General features: G+C 41.9%; 1 protein-coding gene across 1 annotated transcript in view; it reads left to right on the top strand.

Moving 5' to 3' along the window:
• The window catches only part of Acoxl (acyl-CoA oxidase like), a 396,521-nt gene that overhangs the window by 236,303 nt on the left and 145,386 nt on the right, over positions 1 to 14,832 (top strand).

Here is a 14,832-nt window from a genome sequence, read left to right as displayed (position 1 = left end):
AATAAAAGAAAGCTTCTAGATCTGGGGCCCACAGAAAAAGGCTAGAGCCTTAAAACAGCCTACAGAATTTCAGAACATTAAATATAGACAACAGAGTTCTCTAAAACTCTTTGAAACAAAGCAAAACAGAAAATGCATTAGATTACCTTGCAAGTGCACCCATGTATTTCTGGAGCTCTTGTCTGACTAAATTTGGATTCTGCATTTCCAAAAATTCTCCTAGGCAATGCTGCTCATTATTATGGTCTGTGGACCACACCTTGCATCTAGAGTAAGATTTAGAATTCTGGTGAAAGATGTTTTGAATGTAGCACTTCATAGCTAACTTAATTACCAATCAAATGTAAAACAAAAAAAAATTAAAAAATGTAATCAGCCCATACATTTTCTGAAACAAATGTTACCTGTAAATGCAAAGCATGAAAGGAAATAAAATGTATGTATTTATTTACATATTTTTGTTTTGATGAGTACATATTGATTATATGTATTGCTGGAGTTACATCTACATGTGTAGCACACACTGACCAAATCCAGCTTCCCCTTTTGCAATCTCCCCAATCTGTAGCAATCACGGTTTTGCACTTAGGTTGACTTCTTTAGCTTTCACATATGAGAAAAAACAAACAATGCTTATCTCATTTTAATATAGTATCCCCAGTCCCATCTATGTTGCTAAAATAACAGGGTTTCATATTTTATAGCTGAATAATATTCCTGTGTACATATGAATCTCATTGTCTTTGTCTACTTCTCAACTGAAGGGAAGGGGATCATTCCATACCTTAGGTATTATGAATAGTGCTGTAGACATCTCTTTGGCATGCTGACTCCATTAGATATAGATCCAGAAGTGGGGAAACTAGGTCATATGATAGCTCTGTTTTTGCCATAATGATCCCTCTCCATTAAGGTTGTGCCAATTTATATTCCACCAATGGCATATGAAGGTTGTTTTCACTTCTCATCCTTGTTAGAATTTTTTGGTTTGTTTTTATAGATGGCATTCTGTGGACTGGAGAGATGGCTTAATGGTTAGAAGGTGTTTGCTTGCAAAGCCTGACAACCCAGGTTTGATTCCTCAGTACTTACATAAAGCCAGATGCACAAAGTGGGGCATGTATCTGAAGTTCGTTTGCAGTGGCAGAAGGCCCTGGCATACCCATTCTCCATCTCTCTTTTTCTCTCTCCTCTCTCTTTCTCTCAGATAAATAAATAGTTAAAAAATACATGCCATTCTGACCAGGAAAAATGAAATAGTTTTGATTTTCATTTCCCTGATGGCAGTGATAGTGAGCATTTTTTTCTTGTATTTCTGGCAATTGGTATTTCTTCTTTGAGATGTGTCTAGTCACATAATTCGTTTGAATTTTTAACTTAAACTTTTTTTAAGGTAGGGTCTTACTCTAGCTCAGGCTGGCCTTGAATTCATTATGTAGTCTCATGGTGGCCTTGAACTCATAGCAATTCTCCTACCTCTGCCTCCTGAGTGCTGGGATTAAACATGTGTGCCACCATACCCCAATGCTGTTGTTTAAGTTCCTTATATATCCTAAATATCAATCCATGGTCAAGTGAATCATTGTAAAATATTTTGCCCTATTCTATAGATTGTCTTTTACTCTGTTGATCATTTTCCTTGCTATGCAAAGCTAATTAGTTTAATATAATCCCATTTCTATACTTTTTGCTTTTGTTTCCTGTGATTTTTTGAAGTCATATTCTCAAAAACTATCACCTTAGAGTGTATCACCTGTTTTCTTCTAGTAGCTTCATGGTTTCAGGATTTACATGTAGATCTTTGATCCATTTTGTATTGAATTTTATATTGGGTGAGAGATGGAGTGAAATTCTCCCTGTTTGCAGATGATATTGTTCTTTGTATGAAAAGTCTAAAGGTGCCACCAAAGGATTATTAGAGCTGAGAACCAAAATCGGTGTACTTACTTAAAGATACACAACCAACAAGAAAAATCAGTACCATTTTATGCACTAGTAATGACATTGCTGAGAAGAAAATCATGAAAGCAATTTCATTAAAAATATATAAATAAAATAAATACAAATGAAGTTAACCAAAAAAGGAAGGGCCTCTAGCATAAAAATTATAAAACACTGGTGAAAGAAAATGAAGATATTTTTAAAACCTAGAAAGAGCATCAATGCTCAAGGATTGGGAAGAATTAGTATTGTTAAATGTCCATATTGTGCATTAATTTACAGATTCAGAGCACTCCTCACCAAAATACTAATGTACTTCACAGAACTATTTCTAAAATTCATCTGTAAGTACCTTCTAGTTGTTGGACAAACACCTGACCAGAATCAGCTTGTGGAAGGAAAGGGTTTATTTCAGGTGTACAAAGTTCAGGAGAAGTTTCATCATGGCAGAAGAAGCTGGCTCATTTCCATAGATCTAAGTACAGATAAACACCTGCAGTGAGCAGCAAGTGCCAACAGCCAGGGCTGGAGAGATGACACTTGCCTGCGAAGCCAAAGCCCCCAGGTTCACTTCCCCAGGACCCATGTAAGCCAGATGCACAAGGTAGCACATGTATCTAGAGTTTGTTTGCAGCCGCTGAAGGCCCTGGTATGCCCATTTTCTCTCTCTCTCTCTCCCTTACTTTCTCTCTTAAATTAAAAAACAAAAAGACCAACAGCCAGAGCTCCAAACTGCTTTTTATACAGCTTAGGGTCAGACTACCAAATCTGTCTCCAGTCACATACCTCTTTCCCAGAAGAGCTCCACTTACTGGAGATTCAAGTTGCAAGCCTGAGTCTATTGGCCATACATTCAAACCACCACAGCAAGCAATCTTGAACAGAAAGCATAAAGGAGGTACAGGCATCCCAACACCCATCTGGAGTTCATTTGCAGTGGCTAAAGGCCCTGGTACACCCATTCTCTCTCTACTCTATCTGCTGTGCTCCCTCAAAGAAATAAATACAATATTTTTTAAAAAGTAAATAAATATGAGAAGCTCTTTGGTAAGTGGTATATGTGGGAGGAATTGAGAGTAAAGGACATATTCATTTCTGGAATGAACCCAAGTGGAGGATATGTGAAGAAACACCTGGATAGTAGTGATATGACAAGCCCAGCCCAGGAAAAAAATTAGTCCACATTAGAACAGGAAGATCAAGGGATCAAAAGGATGACATTGGACAGGAAGTAGATTTTGTTCAGTATATAGTATTATCAAGAAGCAGGAAGATTCAGTGATCTATGGAGAAAGCATGTTTCTTCTCGTAACAAGGGAAAGAAATGGCCATTTAGTCACAAAGAAAAAGAGAACTACCCAAGCGGACACTCAAGCATGTGCTAATAATGGCAAGAAACTAAGGTACAATATGAGAATCTATTTGGCCTCCACGCTTGGAGCTTCTCCAGCTAACATGACAAAAACTCCTCCAAAATGGTTATTTCTGAAGTGAGGTATTAGAGGCAAGGATAGGCTAGGGAGCATTTACTTTTTTTTGTATGTTTGTTTTTCGAGGTAGGGTCTCACTCTGGCCCAGACTGACCTGGAATTCACTATGGAGTCTCAGAGTGGCCTCGAACTCATGATGATCCTCCTACCTCTGCCTCCCGAGTGCTGGGGTTAAAGGCGTGTGCCACCATACGCGGCTTGGGAGCATTTACTTTTTTTTTTTTTTTAAATTTTTATTTATTTATTTGAGAGTGACAGACACAGAGAGAAAGACAGATAGAAGGAGAGAGAGAGAATGGGCGCGCCAGGGCTTCCAGCCTCTGCAAACGAACTCCAGACGCGTGCACCCCCTTGTGCATCTGGCTAACGTGGGACCTGGGGAACCGAGCCTCGAACCGGGGTCCTTAGGCTTCACAGGCAGGCGCTTAACCGCTAAGCCATCTCTCCAGCCCGAGCATTTACTTTCTAAGGACGATTTTTTATTTACTTTGTATGGTTTTGAGTTTTGAAAATCAAATATAATTAAAGCATATTCCTGCCCATAAACATAAAGAAAATGAGGAGAGTGAAGAGAAGGATAAGGAGTAATAGAGGTGGGAAGTTTCTTCCAAGAGAACAAAGGCCAATGCAACACACACAAGCACACACATGCATACACCACCAAACATACTGCACACTCACACACCGCTACCCATACATACACACAAACACACACCACCACCCCCATACACATACACAAACATGCATACAGCACCCCACATACCACATATACACACCATCGCCACCACCCACACCCACACACACACAATTTTTAGCACAAGCATTCTCCTCACATACATGAAAAACTTCTTAATTCTTCCCCCAACAACTAAAATATCATGTGTTTGAATGAAACCCCAAGACTAGCCTAGAATGAGGACTGGACCTTGTGCTGAAGAACTTGGATTACTTCTTCTCCAGAAGGAACCATGCAATGAACCAGAATGGACAATCTCAATGGGGCCCCAGTGATACCTGCAGGTGATGTTGAGATGCCAGGACAAAAGTTCAGGTATCCCCAAAACCAAAAATGGAGGTCGGGTCAACTCAGATGCAGGACCACGAGCATCATCTGCCAAAGGGCCAGGATCAGGTTAGCCCTGCCATCCCTGAAAGGTCAGCTTCTTCCTTTCCAAGGGCCTGCGGAAGGCCTAGGGCCTGCCTGACTTGCAGAACCAGGAGAAAGTGGTTCAGGGGAACTTCCCTAAGATCTGAAACCAAAATTACCTGTAAAGACAGCAGAAATATTAGGGGCTGATGAGAAGTATATTAATCGAGGTCGGAGGGGCAGCAGAGGCCTAGCACAAGGAGGCTGTGAAGGGTGTAGTGGAGTAAGGCAGCCAAGAGTATGACTGGCACTGAGCATGGCAGTGGCTTTGGCCAGGGCAGTGGGGCATCACAAATACAGGACGATAGAATAAAAGCTGACCAAGGTAGTTTGAACAGACATTCTGTTTCTAAATCCATTGACCCATACACAAAGCTGGCACCAAGTTTTCAGAACCAGATGTTAAAGCATCTAAATATTTAAAGCTCCCTTTAAGGACTCCATGTGTGTGCTTTTGGAGGAAGGAAGCCTCCAAAATCTGAATCTGGGCCACTTGTTTATCTTTGCTTCTCTGCTCCCTGGAGAGATGCCGTCATTTTCCATATCCATCCTGAGTTTTGCAATGAGATTGATTTTAGCATTGCCTTGCAAATTGATGCCTCTGGGTTTTTGACAAGAGTGTGTTAATTGTATATTTTTATTTTGATGATAATCTAAACAGAAATAGTCTTAGTGGAATATGTAGATTGTTTGGATAGCAACCACATAACCAGAGACTTGTGTGAATTTCCAGGCTTTATCTTTCTATAGTCATCCCCCACACCTCCCTGGTCCAAGACCCACAGTGAATACCTAAACCCATGGATAGTACATATAGTTCCAAACCCTGGATGTACTGTTTTGTTTTGTTTTTTCCCTAGACATTCATACTGATGATCAAGTGTAAGATAAATGAATTTAATTTAATATAAACTGTACCTTAGGCACAGTAAGAGATTAGCAACAATAACTGAAAGAGTATCAGGACACTTATAACAATATACTGTAGTAAACTTTTAAAACTTAGGAACTATTTCTGGAACTCTCCATTTAATATTTTCAAACCAGAGTTAAACCATGAGTAATTGAAACCTCAGGTAGTGACACTCTATGTAGGAAAGGGAAGACTATCATATATGTAAGCCTTTGGGTACTAAGTCACACCATCTGATCATTAGGAGCCAGTGAGACAGAAAAGATGTAAATTCCTTATAACTGAAAAAAAATGTGTTTCTATCAAGTGAAGGATGAAGGATGAAGGTCAGGGTGATTGGTTGCTGTAAGGAGGGCTTCGCATCTTACCTGGGGACACAGGAGGCAGTGTTTCTTCCTTAGCCAGCAGAACCAAAGGCAGATCTGCCCAGGGCACCCCGCTGGTGGGAGAGCCGTGCTTCTGGCACAAAGCTGTATGCTATTAGAGCTGTTGATGTGAATCCCATTGGTTTTGTAGCATGGCTTGTATTTAATTTCATAGTTTATAGTAGAGTAAGAGCAATAAACCTAAGGTGTTTATATCTAGTTTTATATTTGAACATGTTTAAGTAACATAATTTGAAACAAGTTAAGTCAACGTTGAGTGAGATTCCTTTTTTCTTCAGAAAGGGTTTCTACATTACTCAAGTTGCAGAGAACTCCACAGAATTTCTTTTTTTTTTTTTAATGGTGTTCTCATCATCTATTTATTTCTTCACAGATAAAATTTAAATTCCATTTGCTTTTTCTCTTCAATAATAAAAAGATCACATATAACACCTATTTCAAGTAACCTGAAGAACTTGTTGGGATTATAATCAGGGCTCCAGTGCCAGCAGGAGCTTGACACATGCTCCCACATAAGAACCTTCATGAAGTGAGGGACAGGTGCATGTGGGGAAGCCGGGAGAAGCAAGGGCCAGGAAATCATTGTATGGGGGAGGGGATTCGTTTGCTTTGGACACTCAGTTTGTGCTGAGTTGCTAGTGGGGCTCATAGTCAGGACACACTTGGCAACATGAAACTCTCAAGTAATATGGCTAGTACTATCAGAACACCATCTTCTCATAGTGACCCTGGAACTACTCCACAGTCTATCTGCCCGTGAGGCCTGATCCCTTCCCAAAGGTCAGCTTCACTGCACTGACTCTCTAGTACTTCCTAGGTCATCTATTCAGGATCTGAAAATGGTCATGTTGAGTCCAGGGAAAGGATAGAGCCTCAGGGAAGATCCCATAATCCCTTCACTGTTTCTTCTGGGGTGCCCCTGGTCAGGCCAGGCCAGGCCACCGTCCCCATGCCCTGCCTTTGAGCGTTGACTATGCAGAATTCTGGGGATGAGGAGGAGCACTCTCTGCCTCTTAGTGGGAGATGGTTTGGGCCAGAAGGGAGAATCTGTAGAACATGGGGCAGGGTTGCCAGCAGCAGACGGTGGACTGCAGTGGCTGTCTTCAGGACAAATGTGCTCCGGAGCTGCCCTCTGTGGCATGGGTGATCTAATCAACAATAGAAGTCCAGCTCTTCAGAGTGGGCAATGGAGGGTTGAGGGGCAGGGCAGGGCAGGGCAGCGCTTACAGGCTTCTGGTACCTTTGTATGGGATGTTTGAAAGATGACCACAAATGGTATCAACAAGTCATTTACCTTCAGGGCCAGACACGTCCATAGATAACTACAGCAGACCCAGGAGGCTAGGCATGGTGGGCACGTTGAAAAGCAGATGATCTTTGTTCCCTTCCCAGGTGGGCAACAGTTGCTGTTGAATTCCCACCAACAACTGCCCTGGGAGATACACATTCAGATTTTCTAGAATTTTCAGTTTTTTGAGAGGAGGTGAGCCCAATATTTTTTTAAAAATATTTTAAAGTATTTATTTATTTATTTATTAGAGACAGAGGGAGAGAGAGAAAGAGAATGGGCATGCCAGGGCCTCTGGCCACTAAGAATGAACTCCAGATGCATGTGCCGCCTTGTACATCTGGCTTATGTAGGAACTGGAGAATCAAACCTGGATTTTTAGGCTTTGCAGGCAAGAGCCTTATGTTAAGCCATCTCTCCAGCCCTGAGCTCAGTATTTTTAATGTGAAATGACTGGGGATAGGCAGTGTCAAACAAAACCTACCTTTTGGGATGAATGAGAGCTATATACAGTAAGTATAGGCCCCTGAACCCGAACTGCTAACTTCTCTTAAGGATTCTGCTCTAGACACTGGCCTGGATGCTCATAGAAGAGGCTGATGTCTTCTTGGGGAGAGGTGAGGACTGAAAAATGAGCCTCCGGAGTTCCCGTCATTATGTCTAGTACATTCCCAGGCATTTGTTTCTGGTGACCGGAAGTCCCCATGTTGGAAAATCCTACAAGAGGGTCAGGGGAGCTGGAGGAATGATGCTTAGTTTGGCCAGGCATTGGCTGTGAAAGTCTCAGCGTAGCGTCTCTGAGAGTTAGAATCTTTGCCTGGAAAATGGAGGAGAAACCACAGGGACCCTTTGGGGTTGTAGTTTCTCCTATGAAGTGCTGGGGCACACAGTGGGAATGCAAACTAAGGCTATGTTGTAGCCATTGGGTTGCGAGTTCCATGTCCTTTCCCTATTCCAAATATTGCTCTGGTTTCTGCCGTAGAGTGCTGGTGTGATTTCAAGACAACAGGGCTCAGGCTCTTTTCCGCCCATGAACCAACCTGAGCAGGTTCCATGCAGGGGGGCTGTGGGTGGCCCAAGCCAGGGCGGCTGGTCGTGAGCACCATGAGCTGTGGCAGGACTGACTGTGATGTTGTTCCAAGGATGTGGATGGAGAAGGAAAGGGAGAAAAAAGGAAGGAAAGAGAGGCTCTGGGGCGGGACAAGGACTGGGAGGACTCTCTGCCCCTGTCTTCCACTGCAGCACAGCAAGCCCCAACCCTAAGACCGGCAGGCATGCAGGATAAAGCCGTGACTGCTGTGCCGCACTCCGGAAACCCGGGTCAGAAGCTCTAACAGGAGGTAGCTGCATGCTCACCCCCGCGCCCTCCACGTGCGCCCCTCTGCACCGCACCGGTCTTCTGGTACCCTGAAAGCAGCGACTCCCTCCCAGTCCTAATCAGGTTCAATCTGAGGTCAAGAGTGAGTGGGCCACGCCTTTCTGCAGGATGCTGTGAGGTTACTTGCTACCTGTGTCCACCGTAGAACTGCCTGTGCCTGTCATTTGCTCAGACCCCGCCCTGTGTGGGTCACTGCATGTTAGCTCCCAGCACTTGGCATAGAGCCTGGTGTATATTTGGTATAGTTTAGGTGTGGAATTAGTAAGATCATGGACTCTATGTTTAAGTCCCAGCCCTTCCACTTTCTGGTTGTGAGACCCTGGCCACCTGTTTAACCTCTCTAGCCCTTCGTTATCTTATCTGGACAATAGGATGAGTCTGTTTGCTACTTGAGTATGTCATTAGCATTAAGTGAGTTTCTATCTAAAGAGTTTAGAACTGAGCTTAACCTTAGTAGGTACTCAAGAGAAAGGTTGTGACATAAGTAGATGGATGAATCTATTTTCAAAAAAATGAAGTTTTTCTATTTATTAAAGCTCAGATCAAAAGCTCCCTTCCTCCAGGGAGTGCTCCTTAGTCCTCACAGTACCTTGTTGAGCTTCTGGACCTGACGTACCCTTACTGATGTTACCAGATGTAGTCCTGTGTGAGCATCCAAACCTCACCAATTGCTGGGCTGAAAGCTCTATGATAACAGCCCCTGCTATACTCACTATGTATACTCCATGGGTACCATGTGCATAGGATGCTTCATAAATGGGGAGGATGAAAGAAGAAAACCAGGGTGGTAAAATCTCCCCCATAGCCTCACGTGCTTGTGATTAAGCTTCCTACTTACTCCCTAGCCAGGGGGAGGTGGAGCTGTACTAGAGGAGGTGTGTTGCTGGGGGCAATCTTGAGGCTGATTGGTCTAAACAACTGGGTGTTCAGAGCAAGATTGCTCTTTTCTTTCTCTTTTCTCTCTCTCTCTCTCTCTTTCTCTCTCTCTCTTTCTCTCATGTGAGTATGAAAATGTGAGGCAGTTGCCATGCTTTCTCCACTATAAGGAAAGTTCCCCTCAAAACTGTAAGCCTGAAATAAACCTCTTCTTCCCCTATGCTGCTTCTAGTTAAGTGTTTTGTCCCAGCAACAGCAGGACGACAGCAGCAACCCCCAAAGATGTATTTTGTTGTCTAATTTGAAAGAAACATAGGGAATATTAGATAAATTAGGTCCAGACTTTACTAAAAATAACAAAAGCCCAACCACTTGAGGTCTGTTGAAATGTGCGTGAAATTTTGCTGGACCTAAACATCCATTTTCCTTTTTCAGAAATCAAATCCATGTTTAAGGGCCAACAATGGCTCAGATCATCATATTTGTTAGTTTACATGTTAACTTAAAATAGTCTTTAATCCTCTTCTCCTTGGCATCCTACCCTTCCCACTCTCTCTATGCATTTACTTTTCCTCTTCCTTCCTTTTTCTCTATCTTCCTCTTATATCTCCTACCCAGGGAATTTTATATATTTTCCTTAAATAAATCTTGCCTCCAAAAAAAAAAAAAAAAAGAAATAAAAAGAAAGAAATCTTATCTTAGTGGGGTACCCAGCAGATACAGAGAATTTAGAAGCTAAGATATATAGCCAATAATCATACCCACTTGATCTTTTCTGTTCTTCATACCCCTGAGTGGCCTTCAAGAACCTAGTGTTGTTGCTGCAGCAGACAGACATATAGCTTACCTTTGTATTTCAAGTAAAGAACAGATTTGTTTTTAGCATATTCCAAATAGTAACAAGGTATCCTGCATTCTCATGGTAATCCCTTCAAGAACCAGGCAGGCTCTCTGGAGAGACTAAGCCATAGCTCAGGACCACGTTCAGAAGGATCCTGCTTAGCTGTCTGTTCTGTCGTCACCATCCTAAATGCACAACAGGCCCCTTCGCTTTCCTTTGGCACTGGACTCCCAGTTATATAGTTGTCCCCACCTAGGGCTCCTTGGAGCACTGTTTGGGGCCCCGGTGCCACAAGTCGCTTTGGATGACTCTGTTACTCCACGGTATACACCTGACTACAGCCTCATTGCCTGGCTTGCCCTTTTTACAGGGTGATTATCTAGCGGTTTCCCCTTAGGACTTGTATTTTTCTGTTCCGATTGGCTCTAATGTTTCAGCCTTGGCAGCCAACATTCCCTGGTAGACTTTTAATCCAAGTTCCACTGTACATAGCATAGATCAACAGAATACTTAGTATGGAGAAATGGCATGCTGTTATATAGATGCCTTGAAAAGTGATTTGACCTGAAAAATATTTTTACTGGTGTTACACAATCAGTGTTACATGATGCATTTGATGTTTATTTTAAATGTGTGCTTCTGATGTCATCACTCTGTAGTCGCTCACATTCACACTCCCTGGAAGTTGGCTGCAGGTTTGCTTGATTCCTCCTGCAAATTGGATCTTCTATAAAGGAAAGGAGCATGGCTGTCCTGACTATTCAGTCACTCTAGAGTTCTAAGAAAGGACTTGAGCAGGCATATGAGAAAAGAGAGTACTCCATTCAGAACCAGAGAGCTGTGTAATAATCACAGAAACAATGCCCAGAAAGAAATGGTGTCACAGGTTATGTTAGAGAAATCTGGCATAAGAGAAAGACTTGTCTCAGGTGAAGATGTAAGCACTTGTATTACAAAAACAACAACAACAACGTTTGGGCTGGAGGGATGGCTTAGCTTAGCTGTTAAGGGCTTACCTGCAAAGTGTAAAAAGGCTTGTTAGAATCTCCAGGTCCCACTCATAGGCAGGTGCAAGTGAGGCAAGTGTGCAATGCTGAACATGTGCACAAGGGGGCAGAAGCATCTGGAGTTTATTCAAAGAGGCTGAAAGGCCCTGGTGTACCCATTCTCTTTCTCTGCCTCTTTCTCCCTCTCTCTGTCTCAAAAAAAGAAAGAAAAAGAGAAAGAGAGAGAGAAAGGCATATGCCACCACAAAAAAAACAATGTTTAACTTTATTAAAGGGTCTATCACAAGGGTCCATTTTAGGCTTTTTTTTTGGGGGGGGGTTGAGGTAGAGGCTCACTCTAGTCCAGGCTAGTCTAGAACTCACAGCTAACCTCTTCCTACCTCAGTTTCCTGAGAGCTTGAAGCCATCATGCCCACCTGCAAGGTTCATTTTAAATAATGAAATCTCTACTAACAATAAAAACTTGAGTAAAAATGTTACTGAATTTGCTGGTTTTGTACTTGCTGTTATTATATATGTGGTCACTCTGGGAGAGATTCAGGTGATGACCAGAGACTATCTCAGTATCATTTTAATTTTACAACTTCTTGTGAGTCTCTGAATATGTAAAAGTAGAAAATTTAAAAAAATGTTCATACCTAAAATATACAACAGTATATCACAATATAAACACATCTATGAGGTGAAAATAAGCCCATCTTTGCAGAATGCTCACTTTCTATGGACTCTGATCTACCTTTGCTTCTTCTGGTATTTTGTTGGGTAAAGTACTGGATTTAGACACTGTACCACCCAAATCTCCTCATAGCTAATAACTTCAATTAGGAATCTGATGGTTAATTTGACTTTCAGTTCAACTGGACTGAGAAACACCTAGGAGATTAGCAAAACACACCTCTGGTGTATCTGTGAAGATTAGCTAAGGGAGAAGACATATTCTGCATGTGAGTGGTATCATTCATAGGCCAGGAGCCTAGATGGAATAAGAGGGGGAAGACAGAAAGCCATCTTGCACAGGCATTCTCTCTCAGTTTGCTTCCTGAACACCATGATGTGAGCTGCTCTGCTCCTCCAAGCCCTCCCTGCCTATGATAGATTGAGCCCTCTGAAACCATAAGTCAAAATAAATCCTTATTCTCTTGAGTTGTTTTTCTGAGTATTATGTCACATTGATAAAGTCTGGGTGACACATTTAATCCATAACCAAGGAGACATCATCAGCACAAAATAACCTCATTTAGAAATCATTTCAACTTGTCTCATGACCTAGAAAAGGAACAAAGTGCCCAAATCTTTTGTGCTATTAGCTTGGAGCCAGGATTTCTCCTTTACTCTTAAACTTAGCACAGGAAGTTTATTATATCATTCTAATTTTAGTTAGAGTGATTTAATTTTTCCAATTTAAGTTGTTTAACTCAGAAGGGTAGAAGTAGTGCAAATGTTATTTGGAGATACTTTATACTAAGTGTGATATTGAAAATATAAGGGAAAACGTATGCATTCATCAATCCAAGACAGACATTTTGGAGGCTGAGGAGATGTTAAGTGGGCAAAGTGCTTGCTACAGAAGCATGGTGGTCCAAGTTCAGATCCTAGAAATCATGTAAAGCCCGGTGCAGGTACTGCATGTCTGTAATCCCAGTGCCCCATGGTAAAAGGTGACATGAGACAGAAGAGTCCAGAAGCTCAAGGGCCAGCCAGCCTGACACTTGCACAAGTAAGCAACAGGGACCCTGCCTCAAAGAAGGGATGGTGTCCGGGTTGTCCTCTGGCATGTGCCATGGTACGTGCATGTTTATACTTACGCATATCACATATACATATAAAGAAAAAGTGGTTTTTCACCTTCCCAATCTGTCGTTCATTGATGGTCTAAAGATGAGCACAGCTGCTCGGCTGGCACTCGTGTTCCAGGCAGTAGGGAGACCACACACCAGTCAACACAGTGTTCTGGGTGCTCAGGGAGCTGCAAATGATTTGGAGGAAAATAAAGCAAAGAAAAGGTGTGCAGGGCAGGAATCAAAGGAAGAAATTACCTAATATGTGCACGGATGCTGCTTTTGGAGTTAAAGGGAAATAAAGTTAGAACTCTCATAAATTCTACAGATTTGTAAAAATAAAAATTATAAATGTTAATCCTTATGATATATTAGTAAAACTGGACTTGACTGCTGTGTCATTTTAATTTTACTGCTAGTTAAAGTTAGTTTCCCCTGTTGCTGGCAGTGTTTGACTTTCACACTTATATATCAAGCAGCTGCCATAAAAATTTGTGACCATAGGGCTAGAGAGATGGCTTAGCAGTAAAGCACTTGCCTGTGAAGCCAAAGGACCCTGGTTCGAGGCTTGATTCCCCAGGACCCACGTTAGCCAGATGCACAAGGGGGCACATACATCTGGAGTTCATTTTCAGTGGCTGGAGACCCTGGCACGCCAATTCTCTCTCCCTCTGTCTATCTGCCTCTTTCTCTCTCTGTCGCTGTCAAACAAATAAGTAATTGTGACCACATAATATAGTGATTTTCAACCCCACTGGATCTAACACTTTAAAATAATGTTTTATTTCATTCTCTTTAACTATCCTGAGATAAAATCTTAGATCATACAACCTATTTAAAGACATAATTTCAAAAATGAAAAACAGTACTTCAATGAAACCAAAGGAAAATGATTTGCAATATAAGAGTCCAAATCATACCAATGTAAAAAGGAAGGGCATGCCAACACCCATGTCTTTACATAGAACTACATGACAGCCTCCAATGCACTTTGAAGTCCAGGCTTATGCAAACTTTTACATAATTCACATAAAAATGTGTATACTGTAAAAATATGGGCATAGTAGTACAGGCCTCTAAGCAATCTACTTGGAAATCTAAGGCAGGAAGATTGTAAGTTTGAGGCCAGCCTAATCAACTTATTAAGATCCCACCTCAAAATAAAAAAAAAAAAGTACAAATAAACCAAACCAAGCAAAACCCCCTCATGCATGTTGTATGAAACAAAGAAAGAAATTCTCTAGAATTGATGGAAAAGAGGACAAATCAACTTTCCACTGATGAATAACAAGTCACTCCCAATCTTCATGCCTTGAGGTAAGTGTTTTAGTGTGAGATTCTGTCGCTCAGTGACTTACTCTGGGCTTACCCAGAATGGCTCTTCTGCTGGTCCTTCTCGGGCTCACTCATGCTGCAGAGTCAGGGGCGGGCCAGTAAGGGATGGGGAAGGAGTTGGGCCAAGTGGCTTCTCCCAAACATCTGGGGTTAGTTACATACTATCAGCTGAGCCTCTTTAGTGGGTAAGCTTTGGACATTTTCAAACAAACCTGGAAAAACATGCAGTGTTTTAGACCCCAATTATAACTTTAAAGTCGCTGAGGGGTAGATTAATATAGATTGCCTTATTTGCACATTTTAATAGCATTCCCCAAAGGCTTAATCAACCAGAGAGTGTCAAAGGCAGAAAAGAGAACAGACAGCCATCTGGTCCATGGAAGGCAAGCAGATTTCATATGATGTGTTAACTCAAACAGTTGGTCCCAAGGCCAGTAAAAGAGGCTGATAGA

Source organism: Jaculus jaculus, chromosome 4 (genome assembly GCF_020740685.1).
Source record: "Jaculus jaculus isolate mJacJac1 chromosome 4, mJacJac1.mat.Y.cur, whole genome shotgun sequence".
NCBI classification, from domain to species: Eukaryota; Metazoa; Chordata; class Mammalia; order Rodentia; family Dipodidae; genus Jaculus; species Jaculus jaculus.
Note: the sequence above shows the minus strand (reverse complement) of the source record. Positions and strands in the feature narration are given on the sequence as shown.